General features: G+C 31.1%; 1 protein-coding gene across 5 annotated transcripts in view; it reads right to left on the reverse strand.

Moving 5' to 3' along the window:
• mdfic (MyoD family inhibitor domain containing) overlaps positions 1–13,684 on the reverse strand; it is a 257,224-nt gene that overhangs the window by 125,448 nt on the left and 118,092 nt on the right. The gene's annotated exons all lie outside the window — the stretch shown is intronic.

Raw genomic sequence — 13,684 nt, forward strand, 5'->3', positions numbered from 1 at the left:
GTGTGTGATTTATACCAAAGAAACTCTAAATGCCAGCTGATAGTGCAGGGATACAAGGTCTTCCTGCTGGACACAAAGAGAAAGTCAACACTTTGAGGGTACAAAAAGGGGAAACTGTAACGTCACTACATTTCAGTAATCCTGGTCCCATGGTGGTTCAAAGAGAGAGGATTTGCCTTGTAGACTATTGGATGAGTGCATACTTGAGACAAGAGTCTCTCTGACATCTGACACAAAAGGTTGGCTGTTTTTTTTATTTTATTTTAAAAAGTGTATTGTATGTAAATGCATTTTGTATATTAAAAATATTACACCATTTTGGTTAATTAACTGGTAATTATACGTACACTGTAAATATATACTGGTGGAGTTGCATAACATCTGTTGTATAATTATAGATAATGAATGCAATTAACCCATTTGATTGCATATATAACCTGAATTGCAAAAAAAAGAAAGAAAAATAATGGTATTTACCCATTTAGTCGTATGCATTAACTGAAAATACTCAACCTAATTACAACTGGACCTGCAATTAGAGGGATACAATGTTAGTATTAGCTCTACTGCATTGGTATTAGCTCCACTTTAAAAGATCAGGGTGTTATACCAAAAGAGCAACTTTACTTTTAAAAACCATATCTGCCCTGTCACAAAAACCGCCCTCTTTCATCTGAGAAATATCGCTAAGTTACGAAGTATGCAATCCATCCCAGATGCAAAAAACCTAGTTCATGCTTTTATGACGTCTAGGCTGGATTACTGAAATGCTCTGTTTGCTGTTTGTCCAGCATTCTCTATTAATATACTTCAGTTTCTGCAAAATCCAGCAGCCAGAGTTCTCACCAGGTCTAAAGAATATGATCCTATCACTGCAACTTTATCCTCCTTACACTGGCGGCCTGTTATGTCCCGTATTGATTATAAAATATTGCTTCTTACCTATAAAGCTTTAAATAATTTTGCTCCTGTTTATCTAACTAAACTTCTGTCTTGCTACAATCCAACCTGCTCTTTAAGACCTCAAAATTATTTTCTGGTAATACCCAGAATAGCAAAGTCTACTAAAGGAGGTCGAGCTTCTCATTTATGGCTCCTAAACTCTGGAATAGCCTTCCTGATAATGTCATGAGGCTCAGACACACACTCACAGTTTAAAACTATAGATTAAAGACCTTTCTTTTGATTAAAGCATACACAAAGTGTATCATCCATGCAGGTGAGTGGGCTTGACAAACCACCTGTAGGACACTGTCTTAATGCACTACACATTTGGCTAGAAATAAATATATGCTTTTTATGTTTGCTTATATAACTTCTATTTTCATATATAGCACTTTATTTTCACGTTGACATTAATATATATCTTGTTCAATACATTTTGAACAGCATGTACGCTTCTGTTTGTTCTCTATTTCCACTTGGGGATACTCATTCCGAGGCCTCTAGAGATTGTGCAGCGCCACTGATGGGATCCTTCTAGGACAACACAAATGAAGAGAGGATGCCAACCAGGGCACATCCACTTACAGTAATACACTTCAATAAATACAGACATCACCTATATGCTATAAAACTGCAGGCTAACTATGTTTATATATGATACCTTATAATTGATTTTAACTTTAACTTAATTTGATTGTAATAATGTGCACCTTTCGTTAGCAAGGTAGTGAAGATCACTGGTTTTTAAAGAAATCAGATCTAAAAAGTGGCGAATTTGTAATGGCATGATTGTAATAGCATCAAAATGAAGTCTGTGTGCGTTTACCTTTTTTGTTATAATGGCATGACAGTTCGTCAGAAGCGCTTGAGCTGGCTTACTGAAAATTAAAAGCTCATGCGAATAAACCCAACTCTCTCCATCCTACAGGAAAACCACCATCATGCGTGTGCAAAAAAGTGGGGAAGAGCAAAAACCAGTCCAGATCTGACACTGGGGTCAATCCAGCCATATGGTGTGTGTGATTTCTACCAAAGAAACTCTAAATGCCAGGTGATAGTGCCGGGATACAAGGTGTGCTTGCCGGACACAAAGAGAAAGTCAACACTTTGAGGGTTACAAAGGGGAAACGGTACAAGTTCCATCTCCAATCGCAATCCTCCAAAGAGGATTTGCCTAGCAGACCATTGGACGAGCGCATACTTGAGGAAAGAGTCTCTCTGACATTACTCTCCATGCGCGAGTCTCTATACAGTAATGAAAGGCCGTTTCCAGGCTTTTCTCCATTCTGAACCGTGTAGAGAATCTCCACTGAGCTCCCCTGAGCCCTATCAGCTCCTCCAGAGAGAGAAACAGAGGAAAAGACACACACACACACACATATATATATAGATAGATAGAGAGAGTACGGGTGTAGTCCTCCAGGGATTGACCGGTCTGTCTGCGCTCACTGAATACCGACGCTGTTATTCTGGCTGCCTCTTCGTGTTCATTAAGGTCATTACTGGAAAATGTTTTTTTCTTGGGGTTTTCAAAGTGGGAAAAGCGCGAGTTGGAAAAGCTAGAAAATCGTCAAATTACAAATTGAGCCGGCACCTCAATTATTTGCTTCATTTGATAATAACGTGTGGTTAATTATTCAAAGAGGTTAATTAAAAAAATGAGCTTGATGAAACTGGAATGTAAAAAAAAGCACGGAGGGGCTGCTAATGTTTCCCTCCCGCTTGTGTCCGACCCATGTGAGTGTCTGGGCTAAATATTTTTGACAATTGAAGACTAATTAATATAAACATTAAGAAATATTGAATCAACACTCATAAGTTCACTCTGTCATGTGCTTCGGGTGCTATATAGGTTCAGCGTGGCATGCAGAGGCATGTTATTTTACTCTTGTGTAATTTAACGTTTATGAAGAGCTGCAGATCTTGTTCTACTGTTAATGAAATTGTTGTATTTCAAACTGATATTTTAATTTGACAATGTATTACATTATTGTTAATTATTATCATTGTTATTAATGTGTATATTATCACTAATGATCATTTTGGAAGTGATAATAATAAACGAAACAAATTATGTATAAACTAACAATTAATTTAATAAATTAATTACTTGATTAAGTATGCTGTCTTTTGGGGTGTGTAATTAATCTTAATAAATAAATAAAAATCAATAAATAATTAATAAAAATATATTTGGAACCCCTAACAAGTTACAATGTATAATAATATTAATATTAATAATAATAATAATAATAATAATAATAATAATAATAATAAACATAACTAAAGTACATAACGAATTAATTATTATTATTAATTATTTTTTTATGCACATACTTAAACAAATGGGCACAAAATACATGAATAATAATAGTAATAATTATAATAATTATTATTATGATTATTGTTGCTGTTAGTATTATTCAATTATTTTAGAATAAACAATATTAATATTAATTGCAAATAAATAAATTAACAATAACAAACAGAGCTTAAATACATACAGTTATTATTATTATCATTATTATTATTATTATTATTATTTCTATTATTATTAATATTATTTTTATTATTATTTTTATTATTATTATCATCACTATTAATATTAAGATCGTTATTATTATTATTATTATTATTATTATTATTATTATTATTATTAATGTTGTTGTTGTTATTAGTATTATTATTTCATAATAAACAAACTTAATAATAATTGCAATTAAATTAATTTATTGGATTTTACCGCTTTTTAATTGCATCAAGTGATGAGTAGTATCATTACATCTATTTAAGAATGATGATACAAATTGCCTCATCCAATAAAATGTCCAATCCAGATTGATGCACTCCATAAGTGTGCATTTCTACCATCTAAAAAAACAGACAGTGATGTAAGTGCTGTAAAGTAAACGCTGTGTTGTTATTGGTGTGTTAGTGTGAATGCCAGTGACAAACAGGGAGGTAAAAAAAAACAGCTCAGTCCCACTGGAGTGTTGACGTGAGCCCTACGGGCCATTATAATGGGACCCGGAGCGATCCTTCAGCTTGTTTTATTTACTCCGAGCGCCGTGTCCGTCTCGCTGATGTGTCTGCAAGAGCTGGGGAAATAAAGCTGTTCCTCTTTTTATGGCTGCCGGTACCGTTTACGGCTGATGTGTCCTAACCGCCAGCCGATGCTATTTATCTGCCTGCAGACGTCCAGCCATTCCCCTGTGCAGTATTTCACCTCCAAAGCCCATTGCTCAACTCCAGTGTGTGCACATGAGTGTGTGTTTGGGCTTTGCAGGCTGAATTTCTGCACATCTGAACAGAATTTTTTAGATGATCGCTGGATGATAGGAAGGTTAACAGATTGAAAATGCTTAATAAAAGGTGGGAAAAAGTGTCTGGTCGGTAACTAAAGTGAAGTAATAAACTTGAAATTATTTGCTTTATTTACTGATAATTGTTATAAGCTAATAATAATATTAATAATTATAATAATAATAATTTTTATTATTATTATTATTATTATTATTATACTGAATAAGGTAATTATATAATTACAATTATCTAATATAAAATTAAAATAAAATTATACATTTTTAAAAATATTTATATTTTTTAACCAAATTAAGACATGTTAATCAAGATACTTTAAATATAAACAAATTAAATATAAAATAAATTCAAATAAATACAAATAAATGAATACATAAATAATGACAATAATAATTAACTAAAAGCCATGCTTTATAATTGCATGCATATCATAATCATAATGCAATATTTAGTTATATCAACCACCTAGAAAAGTTTCACACACAATTATTATTATTATTATTATTATTATTATTATTATCATCATCATTATCTATATTATTATCTGCATTACTATCATTTAATATTATTAATAATAATTTATTATTATCATTTTAATATTAATTTATTATTTTCATTATCTTTATTATTTTATTGTTGTTATTATTGTTATTAATTTAACATTGTTAATATTATTATTATTATTATTATTATTATTATTGTTTCAAGTTATTATTATTATTAATTTAACATTGTAGTTATTATTATTATTATTATTATTATTATTATTATTACTATTATTAATAATTACAATATTAATAATTTATTTTTGATTATTATTGTTATTAATTATTATTATCATTATAATTGTTATTATTATTATTATTATTATTATTATTATTATTATTATTATTATTATTAAGAGTAATCATATTATTAGTATTATTGTTATTATTAATATTATTATCAGATTTTTTGTGTGCAGAATATTAGGCCAGATTTTATTCTGATAAATTACTAAGATACGGTACAAATACACACACACACACACACACACACACACACACACACACACACACACACACACACACACACACACACACACACACACACACACACACACACACACACACACACACACACACAGGATAAACCATTAAATAAAAATAAATAACTTGCATAAATGACAAATATATCAATATAATTTTTGCATCATTCCCTTTAATCACGATCAATTTTATCTTATCTTATAAAAAAATCTTATCAATTCTTAATTTTACTTTTTTTTTTTATTTATAATGACTCGAAATAAAAAATAGAATAAAACTAAATAGCTCTACTATAAAAAAAAAAGAAATAAACACACCAAAAATAACCTTGTTTCCCCAAACCATCATGAAAGCGTGTGCTTGTTTTGCCATCTCTCCCCCTCCCCGTCTCCAGCCGCTGGAAACTGACCAGGGTCTCTCATATTTTTTTTTTTGGCTAAAATATTTTCATCATGGGCCAGCAGCACCCCTTTCATGCTTTCTCCTGCAGAGTTCATATAGACATGCTTGGTTTAAACCACCTTATTAAAGAACAGACAAAAAAATAAAAAAGGAGAAGGAGGGTGTGCATATGAAGGGGAAAAAAAACGAGAATGCAAAAAGATGCCTGGGCCTGCAGTAAATCCTGACACTTCCACGCACACTTGAATTTGGTTTCAAACACTTGTCTTTTGGCACTATAATAGATGTCAGCTCCTCTGATGTTGCGCTAGCAGGAGGCTGAATAAGGTCTCACTCTTGTGTGCGTTTTGAAGCTAAAAGTCGACGCGACTCTTGTGTTGTGGCGTATCAAACAGAAAAGAGACACTGCATCACCTGCCGGGATCTTCAAATCACTTGTCCAACACATTTCCCCCTATTAGTGCTCCACTCCCACGCGGGTTTGAAGACGCAGACGGCTCTTTCTCGGCTTCTCTGTGTTCAGCTGATAGATCTGCTTTTATTACGCACGCAGCGACATGTCCATCTGAGACTACACAACGAATACACAAACGTGGCTTTGGTGTTTAGTCAGCTGCTGATTTAATGCTGTTTACAGCTGTTTGAGATGCTGTAAGAAGCAGGGAAGATGGTCAAAATACAGTAGTAGATCTTTTTTGATGCATGCTTTTTATTTTTGAGGGTGTCCTGAACAGATAGAAGAGTTTTAGATTAGAAGATATGTTGTATAAATAATAGAGATCGAGTCTATTATCTAGTCTAATCTATTATATTGTATAAGATTTTCTACTATTACATTGCAATGATTGATTAAAGGGGTCTGTATGTTTGTTTGTTTTTTTTTTTTGGAGATGATGCTTTAAGGTGATGAAGGTTTTGTTAAAGGTGTTGAAGGAAATGACGGTTGTGTTGTGAGCCTTTTTCAGTACTTCCTAATAATTTCTGGGTCTTCACTTCAAAGGATTGCAGTAGTAGTTGCACAAGACAATCTGAAAACAATCTACGAAAAATAGGTCAAATGTAATAAAAAATTACTTAAATGAACTTGAAAATTAAAGAATCATAAAAATGAATAAAATAGTTAATAATTCACAAAGAATAAAATAATGATATAATTATAATTATATAAAAATAAAAGAAAATAAAGATGAAATCCAAATTAAGACATAAATTATTTAAGATACTTTAAAAATAAACAAATAAAACACAATAAATATCAGTAAATAAATACATATTAATAATACCTTTATTAACTAACCAATAGTCATGCTTATAAAATATAATATAAAATTACAAATATATAAATATAAATTTATAATAAAATAAAAAATGCATAATTCTCTTAAAAAAAATAATAAATAAGATTATTAATAAACTAATAGTCATGCTGATTTTATTTATTATTCATAATTACTAATAATGCATTGTTAATTAATGCAACTAATAACAAAACTAAACTAAATTAATTCATAATAAATAAAAAAAATAATAAATAAAAAATATAATACAAAATAAAATAACTAAAATTAAATATTTCAAAAAACTTCTAAAACTTAACAATAAAATCAATTCTAAAATTATTTAAATTATAATAAACAAAAAATAATAATCAAATAAAGAATAACCAAAAATTAAAAAATAAACATGAAGATAATAAATGTAAACATTAAAATGGAAATGTAAAATGTAATTTATAATTAGTAAAATAAATACAAATATATATATATATATATATATATATATATATATATATATATATATATATATATATATATATATATATATATATATATAGATAGATAGATAGATAGATAGATATATAAACTAATTATTTATGTATTTATGTTATATTTATTTATTTAATTTATATATAAATATAAACTAATAATTAAATACAAACTGCATTATTCCTTACAATTAAAATAAATCTATTAATAAATAATAAATAAGATTAATAATAAACTAATAGTCATGCTTATTATAATTATCATTTACAATTGCTAATAATTTATTGCAACTATTTTGCAAAAATTAACTCAACTAAATAATAATAAATATAAAAATGAATAATTAAATAATAAAAGAAATACATCTTAAATATTAAATCATATTAAAATACATTTAAAAATTAACTATAGAATCAATTATAAAATTATTTAAGTTCTAATAAAAAAAATCAAGTAAACAATAACCAAAAATATAAAAATAACCATGAAGAAAATAAATGTAAACATTAACATGAAAATGTAAAATGTAATTAATAATTGGTAAAACACATGCTAAAATATATTTTAAAAAACGGAATTGTAAAATAAATGAATAAACAAATATTAAATAAATAAGTATATTATAAAAACAAATATATAAATAGAAATGAATAATAAAATAAAAATGCATAATTCACTATAATCAATTAAATCTAATAATAAATAACAAATAAGATTAATAATAAACTAACAGTCATATTTATTATAATGATTATTCACATAGCTAATATTTATTGTTAGGTAAGCGCAACTATCAGAAAAAAAAACGAAGTTAAATAACAATAAATCTAAAATTGATGTGTATGTATTTTTTGTGTATATGATTAAATATTTTAATTAATTTTTACATTAACATGTACATGTAAAACTTGAACTAAAATATTTAGTAAAATACATACTAAAATATAAATATATATAAACATATAACTGTTATATATAAACATATAACTGAACTGTAAATTAAATAATAAATAAATAAATACGGTAAGAATAAAAGTACACTGAAAAAAAAATCATTGGATTTATTAAATGTTTTTGAGGTAAGTGGTTCTAAATAATGTATATTGGCTGAATATAAGCAAACAAATGAAGTTGAACATTACTAAAGTTAATATGTTTGTTTATATTCAGCCCATATGAATTGTTCACAATATCCTTTTTCAGTGTAGTTAGCATATCTTCCTATGCATCCTACTGAACAAAATCTATTTATCCTATAGATACACCATTGTCCTGTATACAGATGCAGGACACAGGAGCGTATAAGTGTGTGTGTGTGTGTGTGTGTGTGTGTGTGTGTGTGTGTGTGTGTGTGTGTGTGTGTGTGTGTGTGTTTGTGTGTGTGTGTGTGTGTGTGTGTGTGTTTCTCCTAGAAGCACGTGGGCACTGGAGGTGTGTGTTTTGGGGGTGAGTGTAATCTGAGTAGATCATGTTTTCCAGACCTCAGATGAAGAAAAACAGCTCTGGCAGTCTGCCGTTTCATCTCCTGCACTGGGGTCCAAAACAAAGAGAAGATGATTGATTGGATGATGAATAATTTAGAGGCGAAGAGCAGCGGGACGAGCAGCACAAGCGCGAGTTTGCCCCGCTCCGACTCGCTCCTTAAAGATCGCATTACAACTAAAACTTGCCCCTGATTATACTAATGCACGTCACCGCTCATTTGACAAACTGATAGATGGAGAACGAAGGGAGTCCAAACAGAGCGGCTACTTTCATGTTTCATAGCACTTGTGGAAACATGTCCATATACAGTTGAAGAATTATTAGCCCTCCTATATATTTTCTTCAATTTCTGTTCAACAGAGAGAAGATTTTCTTTAACACATTAGTTTTATTTACTCAATCATAATAACTTTTATCTTTGCATGATGAAGGTGCATAATATTTTACAAGACGTTTTTCGAGACACTTTATACAGCTTAAAGTGACATTTAAAGGCTTAACTAGGTTAACTAGGCAAGTTTGGGAAATTAGGCAAGTCATTGTAAAATGATGGCTTATTCTATAGACAATTAAATACTATATATTGCTCTAAGGGGCTAATAATTTTGACCTTAAAATGTTTTTTAAAAAATTAAGAACTGCTTTTATTCTAGCCGAAATAAAACAAATAAGACTTTCTCCAAAAGAAGAAAAATACTAAAGAACTAAAGAAATACTGTGAAAAATTCCTTGCTATGTTAAACATCATTTGGGAAATATTTGGGAAAAGGAGGGCTAATAATTTTGACTAAAACTGTATGGGTGAAATAATCTTCTGTCCTTGGTTAGAAAAACTAATTTATTTTGTAGTTATTTTGTATTTTTTTTTTGTATGTATTTAGAAAGAAAGTAATGTGCTTATATTGACCTGTAGAAGTTTATTTACATTTACAGTAATGTGTCTGGCACATGTTTTCATTTGAGGAGCAGGGCCAGAGCAAGGTGAACATGGCGCTCAAGGCAAACGACCATCACAGCGCCCTCAACCCAAAAGAGAAAATGGAAGTGACCAGTTGGCAAAGTGAATTGCGCTTGGGGGAGTCGGGGAGGGTGGCGTTATTTGTGGACGAAAGTACGGAAGGTTTGCGAAGTGAATTGGACTTAGGGGAGTCGGGGAGGGTGGCGTTATTCGTGGACGAAAGTACGGAAGGTTTCGCGAAGTAAATTGCGCTTGGGGGAGTCGGGGAGGGTGGCGTTATGCGTGGACGAAAGTATGGAAGGTTCGCGAAGTGAATTGCGTGGGGCGAGGGGGATGGGTTGTGGACGCCACCCTCACTACCATTTCTCAATGGATGTTCTGGCCCTCCTGAGAAGAATTACAGGTATAATTTATTTTAAAATGTAATCAGTTATTATGTATTTTATATGTTTGTGGGTTGATGCGAGTAAAATAAAATAAGATAAAATAAATTTGATTAAATAAAAAAAAAAACTTTTAAAAAATAACTATTTTAGCAAGTGATATATCCTGATTTATCTATCACAGACTAAAATAAAACTATAAATAAATTACAGAAATAAAAATGAATACAATTTAAAAATCTGTGTGACTTCAAATTAAAATGTTAACAAAAAATATGAGCGAGATAATTCAGAGAAACAATCTTATTTGTGTTGAAATAAATATACTTTTTTAAAATGTACTTATCCATATTATACTTATTAAAATATCTAACATACTGTACTGCATTTTTTTTAAATCTGGCATGTGCTGTTATGCAAAGGTACTAATATACTAAATAAATCTAAAATATTGTATTACATTTTTTCAGATTTCATCATATATTCAAGTATATTTTGTATTACATATGAGCAATCCTTATCCTTTTGACAACAGAAATGCCAAGTAAAGTAAAGTAAAGGTTTATTATTATATTTCTTTAAAAAATATATATGATTAGGTGACACCTGATAAACTGCATGAAATAGAGCTGATAGGCAAAAATAAAATAAAATAAATTAAAATAAAATAAAAAAGCAACAGTGTGACCCAGTTTATCATATAACACTTGACTAAAAAAACACTAATTATAATAAAAAGACAGAGTGGCACTTTGGGATTAAAGGATCCGTGTGCAGCACAACATGAACTTCCAGATCTAGCGTACCTGCTTGTACTCAAACAGAATCTATTTCTACAGATCTTTTTTTCGGCTGAGGTGGGCTCTTCATTACGCCTCTCTGTAATGTTTGAACATATTTAATGAACATGCACACTGAATGAGCATAGATGTAAATGAGCACTTCTTTAAAAATACAGCAGGTTTGGTTGGCTGCAGTTCGTCTACTGAGCACAGGGGGCGCTGAGGTGATGCTTTTTACAGCCACACCAAATGAAGAGGAGACGGAAACACACACAGGGTTTTGTCCCCCCTCAATATCAACTCTCGTGAAATTTCATTTGGATTGTAAATGTACAGTAATTTACTGTCATAAATGTGTAATGGGCCCCTGAATCCACTGACATTGTGCTGGCTAATCAACTCATTTGAAAATGAATAGAGATCTATTAAGAAAGAAGTCAGCATTTTGGGTGATTATAAATGGCCTTTTTGTTCAAAAGCCAGGATGTTTTTTTTTTTCAGGTGGGTCATTTTTTGTGCAGGTCTCATTTATGTGCAATTTACTGCCAAAACAGCCAAAACTTAGTTTAAATGTATGTAGCCATTCCAGGATTATTTTAGGGAAAACAAACAAAAACAGAAATGATTGTTTATATTAGTGAGTTATTGAGTTATAAAGGCTTATATTTTATAAGTTTATTTATATAGTTAAAGTGCATACTAATAGGATGTCCAAATATGAGTAAAATAATGTTCCATAATCATTCAGACTAACTACTAAGACATTTTTTCCCAAAACAACTTACACTAAGTTACTGCCCGTTTTATCAGTTCTTTTTAGCATTTTTATTACAATGTACAAACTTTAGGCAATATAAATGACACAGTTTAACCCATGACTTTAAACTGACTAAACCAAACCAAACTCAACCAAATTAAACTAAACCAGACTAAATTAAACCAAACCAAACTCAACTCAACAACTCAACTAAATCAAACCGAAGTAAAGTAAACCAGACTAAACCAGACCAGACCAGACCAAACCAAACTAAACTAAAAAAAAAAAAAAAAAAACTAAACCAAACCAGACTACACCAAACTAAAATAAAATAAACTAAACCACACTAAACTAAACCAAGAAAAACTAATCCAAAAACTAAACCAAACTAAACCAAACCAAACTAAACCAGACTAAACCAAACTAAACTAAAACAAACTAAACCACACTAAACCGAACCAAACCAAACCAGACTAAACCAAACCAGACTAAACCAAGCCAAACCAAACTAAACCAAAAACTAAACTAAACTAAACTAAACTAAAACAGATTAATATCAAACTAAACCAGACTAAATCAAACCAAACCAAACCAAACTAAACCAAATCAAACCAAACCAAACCCAACCAAACACCAGACTGTTAAAAGTGCAACTGAGAAGTACTAAAATGTGTAGATAGCTAGATGGATGGATAGATAGACGTATAGATAATGGCAAAATGTCCGATTTAAATGCAGCACTGTGAAATTAAAGTCTTTTAATATGCCAAAAAATGAGCCTTGTTCTAAATATGCCTGACACACATTCAGATGTAAATAAGCAATCATATTTTGATGTGTGTCTCCTTTAAATTGGGGGATTTTTTAATTAATTAATTTTTATTTTTTGCTTACTTAAAGGGACAGTTCGCCCAGAGTTACATCATGACTCTTTACTTGATCCATACCAGTTTGAATTTTTATTCTGATCAACACAGAGAAGATATTTTGAAAAATGTTGAAAACGTGTACTGACATCTAAAATAGGCATCCATCCATTCTGTTTTGGGTGAACTATCCCTTTAAAATCATTGTCAGTAGTTGACCCTGTGTATGTTTTAAAAACCTCATCTGCACAAATAACCTCAAAACTGAAAAACAGAAAACATGACAGCGACACAACTACACAACACGTTGCTAAAAACCTGCACCATGCTAATATCCCAAGAGGCAATCCACAGTAAAAACATGTAATCAAATTGAATTTCAATTTTGTGACCAAGTGGTGTGTAATGGAAAGATTGCTGGATGCAAATCACCTGCGCTCCCAGTCAGAAATCAAGTGGCGCACGTACATGTGTGTGTGTGTGTGAGAGAGAGAGTATAATTCACCCCCTGGTAAGAGGAAATTCACAACGGTGAGGGTGAATCAGTGTCGAGGCGAATGATTGAGCCCTCTTCCTCAGATCCCGCCATCGACGTACAAATGAACAGCTTGGAGGTGAGATTCCCGGTGAGGAAGAGGCGCTATCACACCGCTCGTCATTACCCGGAAAATACTAACTCCGAGTGTCCCGTTCCAGGCTCATAATGGCCTCCAGGACAGACCGAGATGGAGTCCTGACAGACTGAGCTGTTTTTCTTTTTTTATTCTGTCACAGTCTGTGGTCTTGCACAGGCGTCAGTGTGTGATATGAAGTGGACGAACATCCAAAAAAAAAAAAAAAAAGTAATGACTGAAGGCTCATCTATCATTGGAAAAGCACTGCTGTGTTTCTGGTTGCAGGGCGGTGAGAGTTGGAAGGTCATAGTAATTAAGAAGGACCTGCCTTTGAGGTTAGCATATCTGTGCCTGTCTACCTTCAAAAGTCCTTTTAA

The sequence above is a fragment of the Danio rerio genome, chromosome 4, assembly GCF_052040795.2.
Source record: "Danio rerio strain M-AB ecotype USA chromosome 4, GRCz13ab, whole genome shotgun sequence".
In the NCBI taxonomy this organism is placed as follows: domain Eukaryota; kingdom Metazoa; phylum Chordata; class Actinopteri; order Cypriniformes; family Danionidae; genus Danio; species Danio rerio.